Source organism: Calidris pugnax, unplaced genomic scaffold (assembly GCF_001431845.1).
Source record: "Calidris pugnax isolate Ruff unplaced genomic scaffold, ASM143184v1 scaffold214, whole genome shotgun sequence".
NCBI lineage: Eukaryota > Metazoa > Chordata > Aves > Charadriiformes > Scolopacidae > Calidris > Calidris pugnax.
Window position 1 is genome coordinate 150685 of NW_015090972.1, and position 8108 is coordinate 158792.

Genomic DNA, 8108 nt, shown 5'->3' on the forward strand with positions numbered 1-8108 from the left:
TCCAACCTGCCCTTGAACCCCTCCAGGGATGGGGCAGCCACAGCTTCTTGGGGCAACCTGGGCCAGGCTCTCACCACCCTCACACCAAAGGATTTCTGCCCCGCATCTCATCTCAATCTCCTAATTTTTGGCTTAAAACCCTTCCCCCTTGTCCTAGGGCTCCACTCCCCAAATACCATCCCTGGAGGGATCTAAAAGCCGTTGCTGAGGGACACGGGTCAGTGGTGGGTTGGTCGGTGTTGAGTTGATGGTTGGTCTTGAGGAACTTAAAGGTCCCCTCCAACCCAGGGAAGGGGTGGAATCGCCATAGAATCACAGCAGTTTTGGGTTGGAAGGGACCTTAAAGTTTATCCAGTTCCATCCCTTCTAGTGGCTGGGACATCTTCAATGAGACCAGGTTGCCCAAAGCCCCCTCCAACCTGCCCTTGAACCCCTCCAGGGATGGGGCAGCCACAGCTTCTTGGGCCAACCTAGGCCAGGCTCTCACTGCCCTCACAGCCAAGAAGTTCTTCCCCACATCTCATCTCAATCTCCTCTCTTCCAGTTTGAAGCTGGGGCAGGCATGGGCTGGACAGGGGGTGTTGGGAGCTACAAGATGAAGGGGGAAAATCCTTCGTGATGGGGGGGTACAGAGGAAAACTTTGTAGCTGCCCAATTTAAAAGCAGGGTCGGTGCCACGTCTGGACAGCGGCGTCGGGGAATAAACTCACTGGCCAGACTGCCCCGTGATGCACACACGTAGCCCGTCTGAGCCTGTAAAATCTGCTAAATAATGCAAATGCCCCCTACTTTTTTTTTTATTAGAAGACAGGAGAGTAATGCCAACGACTCAGCCCCTCCCGCCCAAGGCAGATGTAAAATGGGAAACAGATGGGGAAACTGAGGCACAGATGCAAATGTGCAGCACCCCACCTGGGAGCCCAGGAGGATGTTGAGAAGAGGTGGATGGGGACACCCCGAGCACCAGCAGGTCCCCTTTTGCCTCCCCCCCTCCTCCCCAAGCTGTTGACCATCCCTAGTGCAGCTCATCCCACCCCCGACCCATTTTCCTGATGCCAGGGTTGGTGGCACAAGAAGCACCCAAACCCCACCCTGGGGTCACCCCCTCCTTGGGGGACCATTGAGGACCCCTGAAAGCCAGGAGAGCCCTAAGTAAGGACCTATCTCTTCCCCACCAGCCTGTTTAGAAGCCCCCACATAGGGTTTTGTGGTGCTGAGCTGGTCATTCCCTGGTGCTGGGGGGGGTGGAGAGGAAAAGGGATCAATCTCCCCCCTGATCCAAGTGTTGAGCCCTGAATCTCCCTCCCACCATCTCCCAGCTGGGACCACATCACTCGTACAGGCAAAAAGGAATGGAAATTGCAACTGGGAAAAAATAAACACTAGGGTGGTGGACCCAGCAGGGTAATTTTGGGGTGCAGCTCCCTCAAGGGGGGCAATAAGGGGAAATCAGGGGAATAAGGGGAAAGCCTTCCCTTTCCTGATTCTCCCTAAGCCTCCAAAGCACCTTGCAATACCCAAACACTGGTAAAAAAAATCAGATATTAGCAACGATGGACCCTTGTCTGCAAACTCGGGGAGGCTGAAGGCAACTGGGTGCGTGTAGGGGTTGGGAGATGCAGCCAAAAAAATCCCAGGCTTGAAAGAAAAAGGTCTGACTCTAAGAAATGTGTGGGAAAAGAGGAGCTGAGAACCTGTTGAACCCATCCCAAAAATTTCCCATCATTTGGGAAAAGCTGGGAGGCAGAGAGGCAGCCGGGATGCAAACGTGTCGTCTTGGTTTTAAAAAGAAGATTTTTCACCGCCAGGGGAAAAAGCCAGAGGGGGAGGTTCAGCCATGCCTGAACTATCCCAAAAGCATTTTGAGTCCTGAAGTGCCACAAAAGCCTGGATTCTGTCCCCAAAACCTACTGCTCCTCTTGTTTTTAGCATCTCCCTCGGGCCAGCTCAGCACCGAACTCTCAGACACGCTGAGTCCCTCATTAATCCAGCATTAATACATCGTACCTCTCCTTTGCATCCCGATATCCCCCCCCCTTCTTTACTAATTTCTCTTAATTTGGAAGGGAGAAAGACAATCTGGGATGCTGGAGCCTTTGTCCCAGTTGGGAACATGCTCCAGAGGATGCCTGTCAGAATATATTCTTTTTTCCTTGCTGGAAAACTTCCTAAAATCCCCCTTTTCCTGGCGTTCTGGCTCTGAGAAGGGAAGCAGAAAGAGCAGCTTGAGTTTACACCCACGTGGGCTGGGGGAACAGCACCCACGCCTCGGAAAAAGGAGTAATAAATTGGGTTTGGGTTTTTCTTTTTTTTTTTTACCCCAAAGCACACAGCGCAAGGCACCGATTCCTGCCTTATTTCCCCAAAATAATAATAATAATTAAAAAAAATAAAATAAAAATGAAGTATCTCCCAGGTTGAGGGGGGGGGGACCCAGCACTTACCCCGGTGATGACGGCGCAGGGGCAGGGGGTGATGAGCAGGAGGAGGCAGAGGGTCTGCAGGAGCCAGCCCATGGTGCTGGGGGGCAGGAACCGTCGCCTCCAGCTCTGCAGCATCCCCACGCCTCCCCCCCCTATATAACCCCTCCACCCCCGGCTTGTTCCCCCCCTTCCCAATGAGCTCAGAATAAGCAGATGAGACCTGAATCTCTAATGGTATCAAAGAAATATGAATAACCCACCTCTCCCATCCCTACCCACGTCCCAGGGTTATTTTTCAGCGGAGCCGACACAGCTGGATTTTCCAAGTGCACCTCTAGAGCCATATTTATCCCTGACGGGTGTACTTACGAAGTGAATTAAGGATTTGTGATTATTTAGCTAAAAGAAAACACAAGAATAAAGTTAGCCGGCTACTTCTCAGCTCGTAAGAGCACAATGTGGAATAATGTGGCTCCGTGATAAATATCCTGTAGAAACAGAGCCTGGGCTGCATTTATTTGTGAGAATAAAAGGTGGCCGAGAGGGAATAATATCTTTTTCAGTAACGAGGGTGTGTTTGTATTCGAATTTAATGTGTAAATAAGTTGATTTATGGTTTGAAGTATAGCCCCCATACCTCAAATTGCATTTGGCGTGTCTCCTGGGAGCACAAGGAATCAAGCCCACAGGTTGCTAAAGTGGCTAAAACGGCAGGAAAAAGTGGAATTATCGGCTTCCTTTTTAATTTGTGCAGCCTGGGAGGATGCAAGGGATGAGACCCCAAGGTGCTCGGGGATGGGGGGCCTCTACAAAAACACCCACCAGCCCCTACAGTCGCACCCATCGGGTGAGAGAGGAGCAAGAAAACTCTGCAGCCTCCACCCTGCGATGTCCCCACGGAGCTGGGGCTGTTTGTCACCAAAATCCATTTTTCCCCCCAAAATTAAGCTGGGTTTGTGATTCTGACCCAGCCAGATAGATTTTTCCAGCCCTGGATTGCTGGGGACCATCCCTGTGGCGTCAGGGCTCCTCCCCAGCGTTATGAATTTAGTCCCTTCTGGCTTTTCCCACTGAGGAATAAACATCCCTGAGACTGATTTGGGGGCTGGTCCCTGCCAGACCTGGTCCCCAGGGGCAAATTAGGGACTGGGGGCATCTGGGGAGGGCTCAGCCCCAGGGGGAAACATGGCCTGAAGTGATGGGCTGGGATTTGAAACAGGGATTTGATGGGAACCACGTTGAATTTCTCTTTAATTTCTTTTGTAAAGTGTCGGTCTGGTGCTAAATCGTCTATTTAATCAGTAAAAAAATAGTCCAAGCATCTCCCTGCCCAGAGACCTGCCCTTCTTTTCATGTGGCAGCTCTTCTGCTGCTTCGTTAAAGTCTCCTCCACCTGGGCTTGAATTAATTAATCCCCCAAATCCTCTCCCTGCCAGAAATCCTGCAGCTGGGAACGGCTCAGGAGTTTTGGGGAGGTTTCCTCGAGAAGGTGCTGAGGGGATGGGGGGGACGCAGCCCCTGGCTCCCATAGGACATATTTGTGTCCTGAGTTGCTTCCTGGGAGTGGGAAAAAAACCCCAAACCTCTCAAAAAAAGGCAATTTCAGTCCAAGGCATCGCTGTGGGGCGGGATGCAGGAGGGGAGCCCTTGGGTGGGTGGGATCGGGATGCTCGGCGCTGCCTGAGAGAGCTCCCAGCAGGACCCAGGGGAAAGAAAAATTAAAAATAAATAAATAATAATAAAAAATAACGACAACCCCGCCGCACTTCACTTCCCTCATCAATAACATTTTAATTTTCCCACCTGACAAGCCAATATCTATGGCCGGGCGCAGCCAGGAACGGCTTCAGCCGGCACCTTATTAGCGGCGCCGAGCTTTGCGATGCGCCCACCATAAATCTCCTCCTCCTCCCCGCTGGCAGGGGATGGGGGGGACGGGGGGGCGTTTGGAGGGGTCATTTTTGGGGGGGTGGTGTCAGTTTTGGGGGGCTCCTCGCAGGAGAGCCGGGCTGAGCATGGCTTTTAACACCCCTCTGCCCCATGGGACCGGGATGGGGGTCCTTGACACCCACCTTCCTCCCCCGGCACCATATGCACCAGCCCAGCGTGGCCCTTCCTGCTGCAAATATTGGGCTCCTACCCATGTCCCCATGTCCCTTTGTCCCCATGTCCCCATGTTCCCACACCCATATCCCCATGTCTCCATACACATGTCCCCATGTCCTTGTGACCCCATGTCCTTGGTTTCCATGTCCACATGTCTTTGTGCCCCGTGTCCCCAAACCCATGTCCTCATGTCCCCATGTCCTCGTGCCCTGTGTCCCCAAACCCATGTCCTCATGTCCCTATCCCCATGTCCCCATGTCCCCATGCCCTATGTCCCCATACCCATGTCCCCATACTTGTGTCCCCATGTCCCCATACCCGTGTCTCCATGTCCTTGTGTCCCCATGTCCCTCTGTCCTTGTGTCCCCATGTCCTCGTGCTCTGTGTCCCCATACCTATGTCCCCATATCCATGTCCCCATCTCCTCGTGTCCCCATGTCCTTGTGTCCCCATGTCCTCGTGCCCTGTGTCCCCATACCCATGTCCCCATGTCCCCATACCCATGCCCCCATGTCCTTGTGTCCCCATGTCCTTGTGTCTCCATGTCCTCGTGTCTCCATGTCCTCATGCTGTGTCCCCATATCCATGTCCCCATGCTCTGTGTCTACAAAAACACCCACCAGCCCCTACAGTCGCACCCATCGGGTGAGAGAGGAGCAAGAAAACTCTGCAGCCTCCACCCTGCGATGTCCCCACGGAGCTGGGGCTGTTTGTCACCAAAATCCATTTTTCCCCCCAAAATTAAGCTGGGTTTGTGATTCTGACCCAGCCAGATAGATTTTTCCAGCCCTGGATTGCTGGGGACCATCCCTGTGGCGTCAGGGCTCCTCCCCAGCGTTATGAATTTAGTCCCTTCTGGCTTTTCCCACTGAGGAATAAACATCCCTGAGACTGATTTGGGGGCTGGTCCCTGCCAGACCTGGTCCCCAGGGGCAAATTAGGGACTGGGGGCATCTGGGGAGGGCTCAGCCCCAGGGGGAAACATGGCCTGAAGTGATGGGCTGGGATTTGAAACAGGGATTTGATGGGAACCACGTTGAATTTCTCTTTAATTTCTTTTGTAAAGTGTCGGTCTGGTGCTAAATCGTCTATTTAATCAGTAAAAAAATAGTCCAAGCATCTCCCTGCCCAGAGACCTGCCCTTCTTTTCATGTGGCAGCTCTTCTGCTGCTTCGTTAAAGTCTCCTCCACCTGGGCTTGAATTAATTAATCCCCCAAATCCTCTCCCTGCCAGAAATCCTGCAGCTGGGAACGGCTCAGGAGTTTTGGGGAGGTTTCCTCGAGAAGGTGCTGAGGGGATGGGGGGGACGCAGCCCCTGGCTCCCATAGGACATATTTGTGTCCTGAGTTGCTTCCTGGGAGTGGGAAAAAAACCCCAAACCTCTCAAAAAAAGGCAATTTCAGTCCAAGGCATCGCTGTGGGGCGGGATGCAGGAGGGGAGCCCTTGGGTGGGTGGGATCGGGATGCTCGGCGCTGCCTGAGAGAGCTCCCAGCAGGACCCAGGGGAAAGAAAAATTAAAAATAAATAAATAATAATAAAAAATAACGACAACCCCGCCGCACTTCACTTCCCTCATCAATAACATTTTAATTTTCCCACCTGACAAGCCAAGATCTATGGCCGGGCGCAGCCAGGAACGGCTTCAGCCGGCACCTTATTAGCGGCGCCGAGCTTTGCGATGCGCCCACCATAAATCTCCTCCTCCTCCCCGCTGGCAGGGGATGGGGGGGACGGGGGGGCGTTTGGAGGGGTCATTTTTGGGGGGGTGGTGTCAGTTTTGGGGGGCTCCTCGCAGGAGAGCCGGGCTGAGCATGGCTTTTAACACCCCTCTGCCCCATGGGACCGGGATGGGGGTCCTTGACACCCACCTTCCTCCCCCGGCACCATATGCACCAGCCCAGCGTGGCCCTTCCTGCTGCAAATATTGGGCTCCTACCCATGTCCCCATGTCCCTTTGTCCCCATACCCATGTCCCCATGTCCCTTTGTCCCCATGTCCCCATGTTCCCACACCCATATCCCCATGTCTCCATACACATGTCCCCATGTCCTTGTGACCCCATGTCCTTGGTTTCCATGTCCACATGTCTTTGTGCCCCGTGTCCCCAAACCCATGTCCTCATGTCCCCATGTCCTCGTGCCCTGTGTCCCCAAACCCATGTCCTCATGTCCCTATCCCCATGTCCCCATGTCCCCATGCCCTATGTCCCCATACCCATGTCCCCATACTTGTGTCCCCATGTCCCCATACCCGTGTCTCCATGTCCTTGTGTCCCCATGTCCCTCTGTCCTTGTGTCCCCATGTCCTCGTGCTCTGTGTCCCCATACCTATGTCCCCATATCCATGTCCCCATCTCCTCGTGTCCCCATGTCCTTGTGTCCCCATGTCCTCGTGCCCTGTGTCCCCATACCCATGTCCCCATGTCCCCATACCCATGCCCCCATGTCCTTGTGTCCCCATGTCCTTGTGTCTCCATGTCCTCGTGTCTCCATGTCCTCATGCTGTGTCCCCATATCCATGTCCCCATGCTCTGTGTCCCTATCCCCATGTCCCCATATCCGTGTCCCCATGTCCTCGTGCCCCGTCCCCATATCCATGTCCCCATGCTCTGTGTCCCTATACCCATGTCCCCATATCCGTGTCCCCATGTCCTCGTGCCCCGTGTCCCCATACCCATATCTCCATGTCCCCATACTCATGTCCCCTTGTCCCCATAGCCATGTCCACCTGTCCCCATGCCCCTGTGTCTCCATATTGCCATTTCACTGTGTCCCCAGTCCCCATGTCCCCATGCCCCCATGTCCCCATACACCTGAACCCTCATGTCCCTTTGTCCCCACGTCCCCGCATCCCTGCCATGGTCCAGCCGGGAAAGGATGCTTTGCCAGGAGAGGGTGTGCAGGGTCACTGCTACTTAAAAAACCCCTTGACATTCATTTTGGGAAATGATAATTTGGAGGGGGACAAGGACTAAGCACACTCGGGAGAATGGAAAGTGGAGAAAAGGGAGGAAAAATACCCTAAAAACTCCAACTGGGCCCACCCACTCTGCGGGAAAAGAGCCACTCAGGGAGGGCAAGGGGGTGTGGGCTCTGGATTTGCAATTAAACCCCCTCAAACCCCGCATCCCTGCCATGGTCCAGCCGGGAAAGGATGCTTTGCCAGGAGAGGGTGTGCAGGGTCACTGCTACTTAAAAAAACCCTTGACATTCATTTTGGGAAATGATAATTTGGAGGGGGACAGGGACTAAGCACGCTCGGGAGGATGAAAAGTGGAGAAAAGGGAGGAAAAATACCCTAAAAACTCCAACCAGGCCACCCGCTCTGCAGTAAAAGAGCCACTCAGGGAGGGCAAGGGGGTGTGGGCTCTGGATTTGCAATTAACCCCCCTCAAATTAGCGGTGGGGGACACGGGGGGGCACAGGCAGAATGGATGGTGAACGGCTGGGCCTGGGTTGGGGGGGGCGGGCACCTTCGCGCAGCGAGGCCTTTCGTCCCCGCGGAGCCGCCGTCCCCGCGGGTCACGTGGGTGACGCCGCTGCCAGGAGCGGCGGGACAGGGCGGAAGTGGCGGGGGT